The 21,554-nt window shown below is 36.0% G+C and overlaps 1 pseudogene; it reads right to left on the bottom strand.

Moving 5' to 3' along the window:
- Window positions 1–19,808: 19,808 nt before the first annotated feature.
- LOC114221657 (alcohol dehydrogenase class-3 pseudogene) lies at window positions 19,809–21,193 on the bottom strand (annotated as a pseudogene).
- Window positions 21,194–21,554: the final 361 nt, after the last annotated feature.

Raw genomic sequence — 21,554 nt, 5'->3', positions numbered from 1 at the left:
ATAAGGAAAGTTATAAGAATACCTTAGAGTGAAAGGAGAGTACCCAAAGTAGTAATCACTGAGAAAGACAGGTCTACTCTCTGAAGATGGGATTTAGATGTCATTGAAGACTGTGGATACACACGATTCATGGCAGACATGCTCAGGGGATTAGCCTGAGACAGAGCAGCTGCATAGTCCACAGGCTGAACTTGGTGAGGATGGATCTCAGGCTGTCACTGGCAGGCAGGAAGAATTCTCTGCCAGACTGTTAGGAGGCACAGAACAAAGGGCTGGAAGCTTTGACTGGGACAGGACTTCCTGGATGCATACAGCAGGCAACCAAGCCATAGCAGCCAAACACCTTGAAAACACCATGAAACCAGGAAGAAAAGCCCTGTCTGCAGCAATGTCTCTCCATTGCCTTCTACCAACACAATTCAACCTCATGTGAGCTGACAAAGAAGAGAAGTTTATAGCACCTAGCTCCATTACCCGAAAACAGGGCACTGAGAGATCCATTTGGAGCCGAGAGTACTAAATGGTTAATAGGCACTCAGGGTCTGCCCATGCTGAGTCACCTGAGTGGGCCTTTGTTAATGACCTCAGCCAGGGCCTCCTTTGGCCCCTTGCTCAGGAAGGCTGGTGGTTGGGGTAGTCCACGTGGTTCTCTCAATGGCTGCATTCAGGTAGTGCACAATTATTTATGTCAGTGGTTCCCAACCTTTGGGCAATATGCTTTTTCTAACTTATGAACTGCATGAACTGCACCCTTTATAGTCAGGAAATTATGGGTGGTGTAAATGATCCAATATAGATGATAGAAAAACGACATGTTTAGACAGACTTTAGAACAAAATGCTATCTTAAAAATCCTAATGTTTTCCCTAGGAATGGTGTTGGGTGTGAAGGCAATGTGGCTTTTAATGGCTTCTGATGGACAGTTCTGTGCCAAAGGTGTGGAAGTGGCTGCCAAGATCCTAAAGCTCAAGTTTCACACCTTAGCCATGAGCAAACATGCACTAAACATAATTAGCTGGAAGTTGAAGGGGTGGACTTGAGTCGTTGACATGTCTGGACCAACTATCTTTGGGCTTACAGGCCACTATCTTGGACGGCTTGCTTGGGTGCTGAGTTTGAAGACCTTTTCATGTAAAGGTGTGAAGAGTTGGGACAGCTTACAAGGCCTGGAACAAGTTTTAAGCCAAGGCAGACCTGTCAACCTGAAGATTTAGAGGGCATTTATGAGAGCAGCAATCCAGTTATGAGAGCAGATTACCAGTTGAAAGGCACCTAAATGGATGTTCATGGGATAGAAGATCAAATTTTCAATTTCAATAAATTTTTATAAACAACAACAACAAAAAACAGAAAAAACAAACACTTGGGGTTATCATGCAACAACCACAGGGTTGCTATAAAAGAGCCATTCACATCTGTCCCACGTCCCCAGAGTATGGAACCGACATCTATCTTCTGAATCTGTTTTAGTGCAGCATTATTAATGATTAGATTCATTTTCTGGCAAAGATTGGTATTTTCATTGGATAATAACCAATGTTCTTTGATACATTTTCTTGTTTTTTTTTCTTCACCTGGACTGCAGATAGTTTGGAAGATAGCATGTTTTATTAAATTCTCCATGTCCCTATTTTTGCCACTCTTCACTTCAATGCTTAGAAAAGTACTTTAATGGGAAAAAATGTTAAATAACAAAGAAAACAAGAATTAAAAGTATAATGATACTTGTGTGGGTCAAGCAGCTGGATATTGACAGAATTTGGGAGAGCCTTTTGTAATTTGATAATTATTCAGAGATATTTCTACCCTAGTTCATTCACAAGAGGGAAAGAGCTTACATTTGATTATAACTTGCAAAATAACTCAGTAGTTCATACACATTATCTCTTTGAATATAGCCTTGTTCTTTATATTCTCTATATTTATTCCCTAAACTCGTATAGAGAAATTATATGAATATTCAAGATTATTTTCGTACAATATGTAAATATCAGCTGTAACTAATAGCTAAAGTTGTGTTACAAACTGTCCAAGATTGCATTGACATTTAAAAATAATTTAAAGGGCGCCTGGGGGGCTCAGTTTGTTCAGAGTCTGCCTTCGACTCTGCTTCTCTCTCTGCCCCTCCCTCTGCTTATGCATTCTCTCTTTCTCTCTCAAAAATAAATAAATAAAATATTTTAAAAATTCTTTAAAAATAATTTAAATTTATTTCTCATTCAACCACTTATAGTTTGGGGATGTTTCAGTTTATGTAGGTTGGGCATGTAAGAACTTGACTCCAGACTATTCCAGATTCAGTTTACATCTTTCTTATGTATTTTATTCTTAGAGGACTGAGATACCTGGTATATGACCTTATATAACAGAGATCAATAGCTCTCAGAAGAGCCAGTAGATAAGTGCTTTTTTTTTGGTTACTATTTTAATTAATATTTTATTCTTTTAAGATTAATTTATTATTATTTATTTATTTATTTATTATGTTCAGTTAGATCATAGGGGAAGGGAGATATGTGCTTCTTAATGCCTGGTCCCTGAACTTGTAAGATGTCACTTTCTCACTCACATTATATTGTGAAAAGAAGTCACATGACCAAACATCCATTAATTGTCAGCAAAGTATACTCTTTTCAAAATGGTCAGATGGAAGAAATGTAGATCACTGAAATTTAACCTAACCTACTATAATAGCCTTAGGAATATTTTTTTCATTATAGTTTATGAGATAAGTAAGTGTGTTTGTAAAAAACAATATTGGAAAACAGTTTAAAAGCTTAGTTATTTTTTTAACTTCCCATCTAGTTTTTTTGTGTCCTCTATGCCAAATATTCTCAGAAGGTATTTTGTTTAGTGGTAAACATCATCATATAGATGCTTTCACCAGGGTCCCTAATCAATGTAAAAATGGGGAATAAGCAGTATGGGGTAAAGTTTAAGGACATCACCAATGAAACCAGGTCACTTCTATGTAATTTCTGAATGCACACTCTTAGCCCTGTGACTTAGTTACAGAACTGCTCTGACTCAGGCTCCTCTCCTGGAAAATATGATAGAAATAGTGTTTGATTCATAGAGTTACCTGAAAATTATTTGAAATCACCTCTTGGCACATAAGTATTCACTAAATCTCAGTTGTTTTTACTTAAAAACTTTATGCTTCAGTTTCATCATCTGACATGAGGACCATAATTGTAGCCACCTAATAGGGCTGATCTGAAGAATAAATAATATCATGCCTAAAGATCCTTAAAATAAAGTGTAACCACATTGAGTTCTTGCTATATGTCCTCTTTTCATATTTTGCTTCCCTAATATTTAATAAACTCTGATTTCAAGAAGACCTGAAGTCTAAAACTTTGTCTTTCTCTTTTCACCTATCCAAATTTCTATTGTTTCAATATATTAGTTTAATGTGGCATCAAAAATATCATCTGATTTAACCAATTCAATCATATACATCAAAGATACTGCATTTTAAACAAGGTTTTTGAGAAATTCAGCAAATCATGTATGGACAGTGATATTTCTACTGTACATGCATTCCTATTTTGAAAATCAAGTCGTGATTACTGTTCCTTTTCTCAGTGATGAAGAACCCCTGTGTCCTTCCACAATGTGTTGTTTTGGACATATTTAAAGGCTATCCTTTTTTTGTATTAAAGAAATTTGAAAGGGCTTGTCAAGGTTTGACAAAATAGCCTGTTCGATTCCTAGATTTGTGGAACCTACAGGGTCCTAGGGGAAGAAGACACCAAAATGCCCTCTTCTTTCTAATGTTGGAGAATCCCAACCACAAGTATGTACTTTTACTATTGAAAATGGAGAAATAAGAGAGAAGCTGCTTAATACATTCTGATGTGGAACACCTCCCAATTTTCTCCCAAAGTATTTTCTACATATCTAAACACGTTCATAAAAAGGTACCTAAAGTCTTATACCTACCCATGAGGAGCTATGGGAAATATTTGGTAGAGTGAGCTTGGTTAGGGGATCCACCAAAACCACTGGAGCTATATAAATATGGAACAATATTAGGAGGATGTTAGTGAAAAGTAAATTCAGAATAGAAAGAGTCATGGAGAAGTCAGGGAAATGGTAGTTTTCTCTGTGTCTAACTTTCTGAGAATATACATTAGGTGTTCAACATAATGAACAGACTTGTTTTTCTGGATCCCAGAGTTAAACAGTACTCGTTTTGGTACTAAATTCAGAGGAAGATGGTGCCCTTTTAAAATTTACTGTTATTGGAACAGACCAGAAAGTGTGTTCTTTGCAGGCACTCAATTCCAGAGAGAATGCAAAAAGTACAGAGTTGTGTCTTTCCAATCTCGTGTACTAAATTTACTAATGTAAAAATTTCATTTCCTGGTAATTAATGAGTATAAACTTGTGGATAAAATAAGACTTCAGTATTTAGAAAGTGTTACTCTGCCCTACATTTTATGAGGCTCTTCCCTTAATTACAACCTATGTTTCTTTGTGGCTCCTCCTAAGGCAACATGTAAATATCTAGCTCTTGTCCCCCTCAAATGGTCTGGATTGGGTAAGAATAGTAATGCAATCTCAGAGGAGAGCAAAATTAATTTTTAAAAGAGATCAATGTAATAACATCAAAAATTATGACACATGTAATTAGGATCTTACAAGGAGAAGGAAACAATTGGCAGAAAAATATTTAAAGAAATAATGGCTGAAACTATTCCAAATTTGTTGAAAAACACAAAGTTAAAGTCAGGAAGCCCAGCAAAACCCAAATAAGATAAATAAAAACCAAGTCATGAGTGGATGCATTAAACTCAAACTTCTGAAAGAGATAAAAAAAAAAGATCTTGAAAGCAACCAGAGAATAACTCCTATATACCCAGAAACTCATGAGTAATGAGAATAAGAAATAATGGAATAGTCATCTCAAGAAAAAAAAAACAAAAACTGCCAACTCAGAATTCAATATCATTAATAGTGCCCCAGAATGAAGATAAATTAAGACATTTTCAAACAGTACTGGAAACATCCATTACCGACATACTTGCATTGCAAGAGGTGCAAAAAAAAGGAAATTCTTCAGGGCTCTGAGTAATAGTATCAGATAGAAAATTGGGCATTTAGGAAGGTAAGAAGAGCACAAGCAACTATAAATATCTGGGTAAATATGAAAGACAATCTTCTGTTAATTTCATTGCAGTATGCATGTCTACTCAAAGCAGAGTTTGCAACAGTGTCTTCCAGTTTTTGCAATGTATGTAGATTGTAATACATATGATAACTACACCATAATGACTAGGGGAGGTGATCAATAAACCTATTTTGTACAAAATTTCTTAAGTTGTAAAAAATTAACTCTATCAAGACTATGAAAAGTTAAGACTGTGTACTGTAATCTTTAGAACAATCACAATATGATGTAAACAGAGGTAGCCTAGAAGCCAATATATTAATTGGAATGAAATTCTAAAAAATATTCAAATAATCCTGGAGAAGGCAGGCATAGAAGGCACAAAAACAAAACAAATTTTGAATCCAGAATAATTTAATTTTGAAATTAACACTTATGTAATATAAGACTAAAAATGATTAAGAAAATAATTCATCTACCCCAAACTCTTACTTTGGTTATTCTCACCATAAAGTATGTGTTGCCTGGATTTAGTATTCCTAGGGAGATTCAGCTTGGGTTGCCTTCCCTTGATATAGATGTAACATTTTCTGACCACAAAAAATGGGCTTAGAAACAGGACAGATGGTAACCACAGTTGTGGTGAGCACAGTGTTATGTACAAACCTGTCAAATCACTGTTTTATACCCAAAACTAATGTAACATTGTGTGTCAGTTATACTCAAATAACAAAAACAAAACAAAAATCTTATATTTGTTATTTTTAAATCTCCAAATGTGTAGTACTGCATAAAATCATCAAAACACTAGACTTTCATCCACATAGTCACCATCATCATCATTGTCATAATCATCATCTTCATAATAAAACAAGATTCCTCACCCTTAGGGTTTATTATGTGCAAAATTATTTTCTCAGAGCCCAGGGATCATTGTCTCCAAAGACAATGGCAGACCTAATAATATCTGAAAAAAGGAAAATATCCCTGATTTAACCTTTTTGGGGTGACTGTGATTTTTAAATGCTACTTGTTCATTTTGCTAGATACACAATCTTAACATTTTTGGAAGAAGTCTTCTTTATACAGTTAAATGTGATAAGTATATTTACATATCAGGGATAAAATAAACCTCCAATATTATCTCCTCTTAGATATGTTGCTTTTTTTGCAAAGTTTAGAAATGTCAAATGTTTTCAACTTAACTGACCAGGTCATACTTGAAGTACTTTACTTGCACGTTCAGAATCCATGGATTATCCTTTTCCTTTTGATCTCTATATGTCAGGACCCCTGATAATACATTGAGTATGGGGCATTTCTAATGACATAACTTCTACATTCCACTGGATTTACAATTTTAGTCCCAACACTGGCTGTTTTGATTGCTTTCGGTTTGGGAAATATTTAGAGCTAAGAAATCTGTGTCCTGAGGAAGATTTTTGTACTCTCCCACAAGGTTTGTAACTAGAACAGTCATCTTCAGCAAATTCTTCAACTGAAAGCAGTACTGATGCTTATAGGGGCACCTGGGTGGCTCACTTGGTTAAGTGCCTTCAGCTCAGGTCATGATCCCAGGGTCCTGGGATCGAGCCCTGTGTAGTCAGGTTCCCTGCTCAGCAGGGAGTCTGCTTCTCCCTCTGTCCCTCCGCTTGCTCTCTCACTCTCTCTCTCTCTCCTAAATAAATAAATAAATAAATAAATAAATAAATAAATAAATAAAGCCTTTAAAAATATACTGAGACTTATAGTGTAGTCTAGAGACATGATAACTCCTCCATGTATTCCTGACAATGTCTTATAATTCCCAAATATTAGATCTCATTACAACAACAAAAATTATATCTGTAGCAAGAGAACTTTATTTCTTACTTGTACCATATGTCTCTTACCCAGATCACCTTCACCCCTGAATGAAGGTTTATTAAGTAGCCTCTATCTGTAACAACACTGGTTCTTGTGTCAGAGAGAAAGGAGCTACAGAATGCCATGAACTTGCCTCCTAGCATTTCATCTCAGAAGAGCCCAACTTGAGCTCAACAGGGTGAAGATATTTAATCCTCTCATCAGCTTAAAAGTAACAGGTAATGAGTACTTGGGTGCTTAGGACTATTGCCAGAATAAGAATTCAAATACCTTCATTAAATTCTTTAATTTTACTTTAAGATTATCTAGGCTATGTGGCCTTTTTTGAAATATAGCAAAATAAAAATCAATAGATTTTGCCCTGTCATTATGACTCTAAAAGAAAGGCACTCAGGAATGTGATTTTTGGCCTAAGAGATGCCAGAATACATGCTAAGTGTGCTGAAGAGGGTTGTGTACCACCAGTATGACCAGCTGCAGGAGGAAAGGAAATCTCAAAAGGCAAAATATACAATATCCTCATACTCTGTCCAGCAACATGATTCCTCCCACAGCTTCAATATTGCCAGAGGTAAACTTCTTTGTATGTTTTCTAATTTGATTAACAAAGTAATACAAATACTATTTCATGACAAAAATATTGCTCAAGTTTAATGGACATCAATCATCAATATAAATAAACAAATAAAGATTACTAAACTTTTAAAGAAAAAAATCACCAAATGATCAGAACTCTCAACAGAAAATTAAATGATCAGAGCACTGGGTATTATGCACAAACAATGAATCATGGAACACTGCATCAAAAACTAATGATGTAATGTATGGTGATTAACATAACAATAAAAAATTATTTAAAAAAAGAAAATTAAATGATCAAAGACAAAATTTCCAAATAAAACTAATCAAACTTCCAAGAATGATCTTGAGAAAATGACAGCTTTTGTGTATAGAGTTAAATCTCTCTTGACCTCAACTGGTGCTGCTCTGGCAAAAAAACAAAACAAAACAAAACAAAAACAGATTGTGGCACCTTGGCGGCTCAGAAGGTTCAATGGGAAACTCTTAATTTTGGCTCAGGTTATGACCTTTATTTCCCTTTCTTTTCCCCTGGTTACAGGTCTTTTCTGATTTGTTTAGTGTATATTTTCTGGAAACATTGTTACCCTGTTAGCACTTTGTTCACTCATTCGTCTATTCTCCTCTGGGCAAAATGACAAGATGGAAAAAATCACCTCAAAAAAGAGAACAAGAGGCAGTACCGACTGCCAGAGACCCAATCAATATGAACATCAGTAACACATCAAAATTAGAGTTCAGAATGACAATTATAAACAAACTAGCTGGGCTTGAAAAAAGCCTGGAAGATACTAGAGAAAACCTTTCTGGAGAAATAAAAGAACTAAAATCTAACCAAGTTGAAATCAAAAAGGCTATTAATGAGGTGCAATTAAAAAAATGGAGGCTCTAACAGCTAGGATAAATGAGGCAGAAGAGAGAATTAGTGATCTAGAAGACCAAATGATGGAAAATAAAGAAGTTGAGAAAAAGAGAGATAAACAACTACTGGATCATGAGGGCAGAATTCGAGAGATAAGTGATATCCTAATTTGAAAAAATATTAGAATAATTGGGATCCCAGAAGAAGAAGAAAGAGAGAAAAGGACAGAAGGTATATTGGAGCAAATTATAGCAGAGAACTTCCCTAATTTGGGGAAGGAAACAGGCATCAAAATCCAGCAGGCACAGAGAACCCCCCTCAAAATCAATGAAAATAGATCAACACCCTGATATCTAATAGTAAAACTTACAACTCTCAGAGACAAAGAGAAAATCCTGAAAGCAGCTCAGCACAAGAGGTCTGTAACCTACAATGGTAGAAACATTAGATTGGCAACAGACCTATCCACAGAGACCTGGCAGGCCAGAAAGGACTGGCATGATATCTTCAGAGCACTAAATGAGAAAAATATGCAGCCAAAAATACTATATCCAGCTAAGCTGTCACTGAAAATAGGAGAGATAAAAAGCTTCCAGGACAAACAAAAACTAAAGGAATTATCAAACATGAAACCAGCCCTACAAGAAATATTGAAAGGGGTCCTCTAAGCAAAGAGAGAGCCTAAAAGTAACATAGACCAGAAAGGAACACAGAAAATATACAGTAACAGTCACCTTATAGACAATACAATGGCACTAAATTCATATCTTTCAATAGTTACCCTGATGTAAGTAGGGTAAGTGCCCCAATCAAAAGACACAGGCTATCAGATTGGAAAAAAAAAAAAAAGACCCATTGATATGCTGTCTGCAAGAGACTCATTTTAGACCCAAGACACCCACAGATTGAAAGTGAGGGGGTGGAAAACCATTCACCATGCTAATGGACACCAAAAGAAAGATGAGGTGGCAATCCTTATATCAGACAAATTAGATTTTAATCCAAAGACTATAATAAGAGATGAGGAAGGACACTATATCCTACTTAAAGGGTCTATCCAACAAGAAGACCTAACAATTGTAAATATCTATGCCCCTAACATGGGAGCAGCCAATTTTATAAGCCAATTAATAACAAAGGCAAAGAAACACATTGACAACAATACAATAATAGTAGGGAACTTTAACACCCCCTCACTGAAATGGACAGATCATGTAAGCAAAAGATCAAGGAAATAAAGATTTTAAATGACACACTGGACAAAATAGACTTCAAAGATATATTCAGAACATTCCATCCCAAAGCAACAGAAGACACAATCTTCTCTAGTGCCCATGGAATATTCTCCAGAATAGATCACATCCTAGGTCACAAATCAGGTATCAACAGGTACCAAAAGATTGCGGTCATTACCCGCATATTTTCAGACCACAATGCTTTGAAACTAGAACTCAATCACAAGAGGAAAGTCAGAAAAAACTCAACTACATGGAGGCTAAAGAGCATCCTACTAAAGAATGAATGGGTCAACCAGGAAATTAAAGAAGAATTACAGAAATTCATGGAAGCAAATGAAAATGAAAACACAACTGTTCAAAATCCTTGGGATGCAGCAAAGGCAGTTGTAAAAGGAAAGTATATAGAAATACAAGCCTTTCTCAAGAAACAAGAAAGGTCTCAAATACACAACTGAACCCTACACCTAAAGGAGCTGGAGAAAGAACAGCAAATAAAGCCTAAACACAGCAGGAGAAGAGAAATAATAAAGGTCAGAGCAGAAATCAATGAAATAGAAACCAAAAGAACAGTAGAACAGATCAACGAAACTAGGAGCCGGTTTTTTGAAAGAATTAATAAGACTGATACACCCCTGGCCAGACTTATTTAAAAAAAAAAAAAAGACCCTAATAAATAAAATCATGAATGAAAGAGGAAAGATCACAACCAACACCAAAGAAATATAAACAATTATAAGAAGATAATATGAGCAACTCTATGCCACCAAATTAGATAATCTGAAAGAAATGGGTGCATTCCTAGAGATGTATAAACTACCAAAACTGAATCAGGAAGAAATAGAAAACCTGAACAGACCTATAACCACTAAGGAAATTGAAGCAGTAATCAAAATCTCCCAACAAACAAGAGCCCAGGGCCAGATGGCTTCCCAGGGGAATTCTACCAAACATTTCAAGAAGAATTAACATTTACTCTACTTAAACTGTTCCAAACAATAGAAATGGAAGGAAAACTTCCAAACTCATTTTATGAGGCCACCATTACCTTGATTCCCAAACCAGACAAAAACTCCATGAAAAAGGAGAATTATAGACCCATATCCTTGATGAACATGGATGCAAAAGTTCTCACCCAAATACTAGCCAATAGGATCCAACAGTACATTAAAAGGATTATTCCCCACGACCAAGTGGGATTTATCCCTGGGCTGCAAGGTTGGTTCAACATCCACAAATCAATCAATGTGATACAATACATTAGTAAAAGAAAGAACAAGAACCATGTCATCTTCTCAGTAGATGCAGAAAAAGCATTTGACAAAGTACAGCATCCTTTCTTGATCAGAACTCTTCAGAGTATAAGGATAGAGGGCACATACCTCAATATCATAGAAGCCATCTATGTAAAACCCACAGCGAATATCATTCTCTATGGGGAAAAACTGAGAACTTTTCCCTTCAAATCAGGAACATGGCAGGGATGTCCACTATCACCACTGCTATTCAACATAGTACTAGAAGTCCTAGCCACAGCAATCAGACAACAAAAAGATATAAAAGCATCTGAATCAGCAAAGAAGAAGTCAAACTCTGACTGTTTGCAGATGATATGATACTTTAAGTGGAAAACCCAAAAGACTCCACCCCAAAACTGCTAGAACTCATACAGGAATTCAGTGAAGTGGCAGGATATGAAATCAATGCACAGAAATCAGTTGCATTTCTATACACCAGTAAGACAGAAGAAAGAGAAAATAAGGAGTCAATCCCATTTACGATTTTACCTAAAACCATAAGATACATAGGAATAAATCTAACCAAAGAGGCAAAGAATCTATACTCAGAAAATTATAAAATACTCATGAAAGAAATTGAGGAAGACACAAAGAAATGGAAAAACGTTCCATGCTCATGGATTGGAAGTACAAATATTGTGAAGATGTCAATGCTACCTAGAGCAATCTACACATTCAATGCAATCCCTATCAAAATACCAACCATTTTCTTCAAAGAAATGGAACAAATAATCCTAAACTTTGTAGGGAACCAGAAAAGACCCCGAATAGCCAGAGGAGTGTTGAAAAAGAAAAGCAAAGCTGTTGGCATCACAATTCTGGACTTCAAGCTCTATTACAAAGCTATCATCATCAAGACAGTATGGTACTGGCACAAAAACAGACACATAGATCAATGGAACAGAATAGAGAGCCCAGAAATGGACCCTCAACTCTACAGTCAGCTAATCTTTGACAAAGCAGGACAGAATGCCCAATGGAAATAAGACAGTCTCTTCAACAAATGGTGTTGGGGAAATTGGACAGCCACACGCAGAAGAATGAAACTGGACCATTTCCTTACACCACACACAAAAATAGACTCCAAATGGTTGAAAGACCTAAACGTGAGACAGGAGATCAAAATCCTAGAGGAGAACACAAACAGCAACCTCTTCACCCTTAGCCATAGCAACTTCTTCCTAGAAACATCGCCAAAGGCAAGGGAAGCAAGGGCAAAAATGAACTATTGGGACTTCATCAAGATAAAAAGCTTTTGCACAGCAAAAGAAACAGTCCACAAAACCAAAAGACAACCGACAGAATGGGAGAAGATATTTGCAAATGACATATCAGGTAAAGGGCTAGTATCCAAAATCTATAAAGAACTTATCAAACTCAACACCCAAAGAACAAATAATCCAATCAAGAAATGGGCAGAAGACATGAACAGGCATTTTGCAAAAAAGGCATCCAAATGGCCAACAGACACACGAAAAAGTGCTCAACATCACTCGGCATCAGGGAAATCCAAATCAAAACCTCAATGAGGTATCACCTCACACCAGTCAGAATGGCTAAAATTAACAAGTCAGGAAACGACAGATGTTGGCGGGGTTGCGGAGAAAGGGGAACTCTCCTACACTGTTGGTGGGAATGCAAGCTGGTGCAACCACTCTGGAAAACAGTATGGAGTTTCCTCAAAAATTTGAAAATAGAGCTGCCCTACAATCCAGCAATTGCACTACTGGGTATTTACCCCAAAGATACAAATGTAGCGATCCGAAGGGGTCCATGCACCCCGATGTTTATTGCAGCAATGTCCACAATAGCCAAACTGTGGAAAGAGCCAAGATGTTCATCGACAGATGAATGGATAAAGAAGATGTGGTATATACATACAATGGAATATTATGCAGCCATCAAAAGGAATGTGTTCTTGCCATTTGCAATGACGTGGATGGAACTGGAGGGGGTTATGCTGAGTGAAATAAGTCAATCAGAGAAAGACATGTATCATATGACCTCACTGATATAAGGAATTCTTAATCTCAGGAAACAAATGAGGGTTGCTGGAGTTGGGGGGTGGGAGGAATGGGGTGGCTGGGTGATAGACATTGGGGAGGATATGTTCTATGGTGAGTACTGTGAATTGTGCAAGACTGCTGAATCACAGATCTGTACCTCTGAAACAAATAATGTAATATATGTTAAGAAAAAAGAAAGAAGTAGAAGATAGCAGGAGGGGAAGATTGAAGGGGGGAAATCGGAGGGGGCGACGAACCATGAGAGATGATGGACTCCGAAAAACAAACTGAGGGTTCTAGAGGGGAGGAGGGTGGTGGGATGGGTTAGCCTGGTGATGGGTATTAAAGGGGGCACATTCTGCGTGGAGCACTGGGTGTTATGCACAAACAATGAATCATGGAACACTACATCAAAAACTAATGATGTAATGTCTGGTGATTAACATAACAATAAAAATTTTAAAAAAAGAATACACGGACTCTTGTCCCCTTTGAATTTAAGGGTTATAATGGGTGAATAACCACAATTTTGATGTGTTTATTTTTAATGTTTAATGTTTAATGTTTAATTTTAATTTTAGGGAAATAATGATAGCTACAATGAAACAGTTATGGCAAAATTTCAACAACTGATGATTTTCTTGATCGGCATTAGGGCTATTGTACTATTTTTTCTTCTTATTTATGTTTGAACATTCACAATAAAATTTAAAAATCAAAATAAAAAACTAATGATGTAATGTTTGGTGATTAACATAACATAATAAAATTAAAAAATAGATACATTTAATGAACTACTGGCTGCATCATAGTAAAATATTTCTAATTCCCGTCTTTCCATTTTCTTTTAAAGCTTTGACAATTTAGATGTTTTCCCCAACAGTACACTGGAACTACTCTCTATTTTATAAGTCCAATAATAAACTCTCATCTTACTTGAATTAGCTGCAGTGTTAGACACAGTAGGTCATTAATTCCTTCTTGAAACATTTTCTTCACTTGGCACCGAGGGCAACACATTTTCTTGGTCTTTTACTCCTATCTCATCACTATTGGACATACACTTTATGTCCATAGGTTAGGCCATCATCATCCCCTTCCCTAAACTGGTTAGTCTAGTATCAGATTAGTGGCACAATCATTTCATTTGGCAAAATCTAGACACATATACATCATTCCTATACTTTTTCTCTCTCCACTCTTGTCTTCACCAATTGTTTATTTAATGTCCTCCACTGTGTCAGTTTAGTCCTCTAACTAGTGTCATTGTCACCATTCCTAACATGACAGTTTTAGGTAAAAAGCCTATTTACTTCCACAGTTTGTGGCCCATAACTGCTGTTCTTGTTTGTTCTTTATTCCCATTATCAAATCCATTGCCCTCTGAGAAGTCAAATTGTCTACCCAAAGCATAGAAATCTGACCTTGTCAGTCCTTGCTTAAAAGTCCTCAAAGGATTTTTATTACTACGTGTTACTATTCAAAAAACATAGCTTAAATTATGAATCTGCCTTCTCACACTTGCTTCTTGTCATTCCAGACTGTTCCAGGCTCTATCCTGATCTCCAGCTATTCATAATCTCACCTAATAAACCAATAATAATGAATTTCATATAGCTCCCTTTATTTTACTGTCTTTCTTCTGTGTTATTTTATTCATAAATCTATTTCCTTAGACACTTGAGATAAGTAATGTCAAAATTTTATGACATCTACAAAATTCTAAGAGTCTTTGACCTTTAGAGTACTGAAATAAACACAAAATCCATTTAGATGCAAGATGCAGAAGTTATAAATGGCATCTCATTCTTTTTATTTTTTTCATGAATGTGGAGATTACCACTGTGGCAGGAAATGTAAGGTTAAATGGCAACCAATCAAAGAAAAATAAGTAAGATGCTAATAGAACTTTGAAATCATCTGACTTGTAAGTCGTGCTTGTGATTTACTTGACAACAACTTTGAAAAGAGCTGCTATTTATATAGCTGTTTATTCACAAATTCTAAGTAATAGCACAGGGAAAAAATCTTTTCTGTCCCATTATATCAAATAAATTGATAATAAACAAATAAAAAAATTAAGTCTCCTAGCATGGGATAAGAAGTTAACATAATGAAAATATTCATTTGTGAATAAAATTACATCTCAGTAGAATTGCTTATTTTTAATTACAGAAAGTTTTATCTGAGATGGGGCCAAGGAATTATTTATCCATTAAGAGCTCAAGAAACTGTGAAACAACATTAGTTACCAAGATAGGGACCTTTTCTCCTTCCCCTCTCAAAAACATACATTCAAGATTTATGAATCTCTGCCTTGTATTCATCCTATTAAAATGTACTAGTTGACATTATTATGGCATTATATGTGCTTTGCCCACTACATAATCCCTAGCTGAATGTTTTGTGTAATTATTTAGTTTCTGAATAAGTATGTTTGCAGATTTCTTACTTTAAAAAAAAATCCCAGTACTGTTAACATACAGTGTTATATTAGTTTCAAGTGTACAATATGAGTGATTCAACAATTCTGTATATTACTCAGTGCTCATCATGATGAGTGTACTCTTAATCCCCTTCGCTTATTTCATCCATCCCTCCACTGACCTCCCCTCTGGTAACCATCAGTTTGTTCTCTATATGGCAGAATTTTTGCTTCAATATGTCCATCCACATCCAGACTCAGATCTATTTCTCTGTCTTCTTTATTTACTTTCTTGCTCTTGTAAATTTTAGAAGTTGTCTTTCAGACATGTTTCTTATCAATTCAAGCATATTTACAGAAATGTTAAGATCTCAAAAGTTTCACTGGGTCCTAATCACAGACCTTTTACTTTCATTTCTGGTCAACTACCCACAATATACCGCTGACCACATCCAGGCTCTGTGTCACAGCTTCAAGTGAGCATCCTGCCCAAGAGGACTTTTTCTCACCACAAAGTTGCACTGGGTCCTCACTACCTCCTCCCTTTAGGGTACACAGGAAGAGCTTAATACACACTCAGGCCATGTAAGCCCACGAATGTGTAGCTTACTGGCCAAGAAGGCCAGTTGATTAGGTCTTGGTGGGTGGTTATTTTCATTTAACAAAAGTAATTTCTAAACAGTTTGTTGAAGTGGTGGTGGGTGTTTTTAAATGACTTGAACCCAGGCTGTTTGCAAAGAACTGTAACTTTCCCTAATAGTTTTAAGAGGTTGGATAAATATGCCCATGTGAAGCCCATGCATATATTTTTGTAGCCGAATTATTTCTGCATAAATTTTTGTTGGTTTTATTTCATGTATCAGAAAGTATGTTTTCTGAAAATAGTATCATGTCCTTTTGTAATTTTATGTATCACCAAAGCATCACTAATGTTCAGCAAATCCTCAATAGATGTTCCAACACGACAGATGCAGAGTGTGTGCTCAGCATCAAGGAAGAAATTAGAATGTCTGTTTATATATTATTTCTTTATACAAATAAGTTTTTTTTAACTCTTCCTCTCCTTTTTAATTTTTTTTTAATTCACTAGCCTGGACTCACTTTAGAATATGCCTCTTTAAGAATCCTTTCTTCAGGGGTGCCTGGCTGGCTCAGTCAGTTAAGTGCCTGCCTTTGGCTCAGGTCATCATCTCAGGGTCCTGGGATTGAGCCCCGCATTGGGCTCCCTGCTCAGCAAGGAGTCTGCTTCTCCCTCTCCCTCTGCTGCTCCTCCTGCTTGTGCTTTCTTGCTCTCTCGCTCTCTCTCTCTCTGTCAAATAAATAAATAAAATCTTAAAAAAAAAGAATCCTTTCTTCACTCTGTCTAAGATTTGCTTTATATATAACACCAGAGCTTCCATGCCTAGCTTCTCACGATATTTATTTCAAGAAACCGAACTTGTAAGTATGTTTTTGTAACTTCCTCACAGGGTTAAAAGTTCCTATTTGAACAAAATGAAATAAGTAGATTAATTAGATGCTGTATATACCCTATTTCGTACTTCTTTTTCTCGATCTTTATTTAAGAGACACACAATTTGATTAAATTTTGTTACTAACATAAAAATGACACTTCAGACAAATGTGACTTAGATCTCTTCCTAAAAAGCCCACATTTGAGCATCCATTCATTTCCTTTCATAAACCAACTGTAAAATTGTGATTGTAAGAAAAGATCAGCTTACATTTCTTAGTTATAGATCTAATTTTATGTATAATAGTCGATAGAAAATGCTGATTACCTGAAAAGAATATTGATATGAGAATGTCAGGATATAACATTCTTCTTCTTTTCTCCAACTTACTTTATATTCACTTATCTTGTTTATTCTTGAACTTGTTTCATATTTATTTGTGCATTTTCCATCACCTACTCTAACATGTAAACTCTACAAGGGCAAGAAATTTTGGGGGAATTGTTTACTTCAGCGTTCCCAAGGCCTAGAAAAGCACCTAGCAAATAGGAGTCACTAAAAAAGTATGTTGAGCAAAGTTGTTTATTGTCTAACCTTGAAACATATGACCACATATAGTTTGCCTTCTTTCCTGACTGTAGCTTTAGGAATTTTGAGTTTGGTAACTTTACATTTCTTAAAATTTTACATACTCTTTTTTTTTTTACATATTCTTTTATTGTCTTACTTTGTATTTTTCCGATATTCTGAATAAATGAACATAAATAAAATGTATCCTGAGCCAATCTTATGAATTGGTATCAACTCTCATATATTTACTTCTCTCTCTCTCTCTCTTTTTTTTTTTTAAGAGAGATTGAGAGTGTGAGCAGGGGAGGGAGGGGCAGAGGGCAAGGGAGAGAAAGAGAATCTTAAGCAGGCCCCATGCCCAGCCTGGAGCCCAATGCAGGGCTCGATCTCATGATCCTGAGATCATGACCTGAGCCAAAATCATGAGTTCAGACGCTCAACTGACTGGGCCATCCAGGTGCCCCTCATATATTTATTTCTTATACACACACCAAGGGTCTGTGTTTAAGTTCCTAATTCTTCTGCATGGAGTAAAGATCAAATTTTGTATTTTATATTGTTAAAACAACTTTTCAGCCCTATTTAATGGTATCTCATTTTCTACTTTATCTGCAATGCTACCTCATATACTTTTTTCGTCTGTGCACATAACTTTTCCTTTTCTGCATCTTTTCTCTTTTTCAGTTTGTCTGCTTTGTCTATGTTCTTCTATCATTTTGTCTTAATTAACATAGCTTTAAACAAGGTCTTAATATCAGTAGGACAAGACCCCCCACCTTGTATTCTGCAATAGCAATAGGACTATTGGCTACTGCAATTTATGAATATTTAGAATCCTATTTTGTAGGTCATACAATAAAACTTAGGATATTAATTGGAATTAAATTGACTCTCTGAAACATTTTAGGATTAATTGACATCTTTATAAGATCCAGTAGTTCTATCAAAATTTAGAGTTTTAAAAAAATATTATATAAGTCATGTAAGTTCCATGTACATCTTCCCTATTTCTGTTAGATTTACTCATAAGCACCTTACTTTCTATTGTCATTGTTAATGATATATTTTTAAAGATTAATTTTTTTGTTTATTGGTGATGTTTAATGTAATAGTTTTTGCAAGTTAATGCTACATTCAGTTATATTAATATTATTTCTATTAACTGTTTTTTTTTAATTTTTAAACTATTTTTTTTTAATTTTCTATGTTGTAGGGGCCCAGGCCAGGCTGCCCCAAGATGGGCCACTTTGGCATAGAGATTATTTTGAGCTAAAAGTAATCAAAACTTCTAGGACTCTTGATCTTAGGATAATGAGTTCAAGCCCCATGTTCTTTTACACTGGAAAAGAGATCCTGTACCAAGAAGAGAGCTATTAACAGACTCCCCTTTACCTAAGGAACTTATCTGCATAATTGGGTAACTTTGTTTTTTCAGACATCTCCTTTTACTTTCTTGCTAATGAGTTTTCTCCCTTTTGTATCTCAGACCCTCCCCCTCTCCTTTACTCATATAAGTTTCATGTTGCCTCATTGTCCCTAGAATTTTGTGTCTGTGGATTCCCCATACATATGCCTATTAAATTTGATTTTCTCCTGTTAGTCTGTCTCAAGTCAATTTGATTCTAAGTTCACCTAAAAGGACCATATGTCAGAGAAATATCTTCCTCCCCATAATGTAGATGAACATATCATCAGAAAAAAAAATGCTTAAGTCCTTATCTCTTTAATTTCCTATGCTGGTCTTAAATGTGCTGCAAAATCTCTACAATGAAATTGAAAAGAAGTGATATTAGTGACTGTTTGCTTTCATGGATTTCTAAAAGACTATTAATATCTCCAAATTAAGAATGATGTTTATATAAGCCCTCTCATATGTATGCTAAAGATTGTTTTTATCATGAAAAGGTTTTGAATCATAGCAAATGGGCTTTCCACCTTGATGCAATCTTGTTCTATTTCTTTAGACTATTGTTTATAGCAAATTACATTTAATGATTTTTCTTTCAAAGGAAAACTATTACTATAATTGTGAAATAAACTCAATTTGATTACCTATATGAGTTTTATACACTGATTTGGTTTAGCACTGTTTTAGGATTTTGCAACAATTTTCATAAATGAGTTCGACTTTTCTTTTTCCTTTCTTAACATATTCTCATCTAATTTAGGCACCAAGGTAATTAATTCTACTTTTAGTGAAAGAAGTGACAACTATTCCTTTTATCCATACCATCTAGAAGTGTTTGCATGAATTATAATGATCTTTTTCTCAAAAGTTTATTATTTCTCTCCTGTAAAACTATTCAGCTTTTGTGTTATCCATTGGGAAGATTTTTTTTTTTTTTGCAGAAATGACTTTTATTATGCTAGAATGTTCCTTAATGAGCTGGCAATTATTCATGTGAAGGAGAGTTCAGGAAACAGATTTATGACTGTATCAGCCTTGTCCTTGATTAGAGAGTTAGGAATTGTACCTTCCTGGATGGGTTTACTGAAGTCCTGGGGGTTAATACATTCAGAGACTCCAAACTCCTTGGCCCTTGTGAATTTATCTTTATTGATGTCCACACCAGTGATCTGGGATGCACCAGCCACCTTACAGCCCATGATAGACGCCAATAAAGAATTCTTGAGACGTCTTTGCTGCAAAAAGGTGGTTTTATTAAAGCATGGGGACAGGATCCGTGGGCAGAAAGAGCTGCAATAGGGTCATGAGGAGTGGCCCATTATATACATTCAAGTTGGGAGGGGGTTAGGGATAGTATTAAGTCTCTAAAGAATTTCGGAAGCAAGTTTTCCAGGACCTTGAGGGGGCTAACTATTGTTGGAAATGTGTCTTTTATTACTGTCTAATAAAACCTTAGTCATGAGACCCTCCAGATGTATATTGGTGGGCCATGTGCTTGGGGGATGATTGCCAACACATATCTTGGAGGGTTTAGAGATAAAGGAAGTTTCCAAAGGAATTCTTATAACTTAAGGTAGACTTACAGGATCCTGGGGGGGCAGGGGGGGTGGTCAGGCTAGGATTGCCTTTTGCTCTTAGCAAAGTATTAACATTGAGGCAGTTGAGTCCCTAGAGGAATGTCACTCTGCCTGTTTCAAGGACTTGTCAATGGGCTGCAGGTAGTAAGGAAATTTAATAATTCTTCTTCTGCCTTTGGTTCCCACATCAGAACCAGGCTCCACCTTGGCAGTATTTACAGCAGCACCAGGACCAGCTGAAATGCCACCACCCAGAAGGCGGACTTTACCCAAAGGTGCTAAAGGATCAATTTTAGCAACAGAGATATCAGGCACAACTGTATATGCAGAAAATGTGCTGGTTCCCATGTAATGTAAAATTGTCTTTCCTTTGCAAGTAAATCTGCCAGTACTATCTGGCATTAATCCTTTCCCCTGAGTAACTCTTAATCTTCTGGCAAAGGTTTATTTTAGGGTTTAGACAAAATTTGCATTGTCTACACCATGGCATGTAAAATGGAACGACAGTATCACTTGCCTTCAGCTTAGTAACTCCTTCCCCAGCACTTTCCACAATTCCAGCACCTTCATGTCCCAGGATCAATTCCAGCACCTTCATGTCCCAGGATCACTGGAAAACTCCCTTCAGGATCAGCCCCACTCAGGGTATAGGCATCAGTGTGGCAAACTGCAGCGGCAATAATCTTAATTCGAATTTCATGAGCCTTTGGGGATGCCGCCTCTACCTACTCTGTAGAGAGAGGTTTTCCTGCCTCCCAGGCCACTGCAGTCTTGCACTTGATAACCTGGTTCACCATAGCCTTAGACTGGGTCAGTGAGGGGCCCCATATGGGAAGATTTTAAATACCCTACTGATTTCATTAAATTTTTTCTAGCTTTATCAAACTTTGCAGAATCAACTTTTGCTTATATTATTTTTATCTCATCCATATTGTACACAGATTTTTACAGTGTTTAGTTATTTTTTACAGTGTTTAATTGTTCTATTAGCTAAAGATTATTGACTAATCATTATCTCTTACTGATTGAATAGACTGATTATAGATTTACTGATTAAAGTTTGTTTTCACGAGCTCATGTTCAGTGAGAGTTAATATGAGTGAGTGATTTTTTTAGATGTTTCCCTCCAGAGTGGTTTTTTGTTTTCTTTAAAGTCTC

Source organism: Eumetopias jubatus, unplaced genomic scaffold (genome assembly GCF_037043125.1).
Source record: "Eumetopias jubatus isolate StellerSeaLion01/CBP00866 unplaced genomic scaffold, mEumJub1_p1.0 scaffold_8, whole genome shotgun sequence".
Classification (NCBI taxonomy): Eukaryota; Metazoa; Chordata; class Mammalia; order Carnivora; family Otariidae; genus Eumetopias; species Eumetopias jubatus.
Note: the sequence above shows the minus strand (reverse complement) of the source record. Positions and strands in the feature narration are given on the sequence as shown.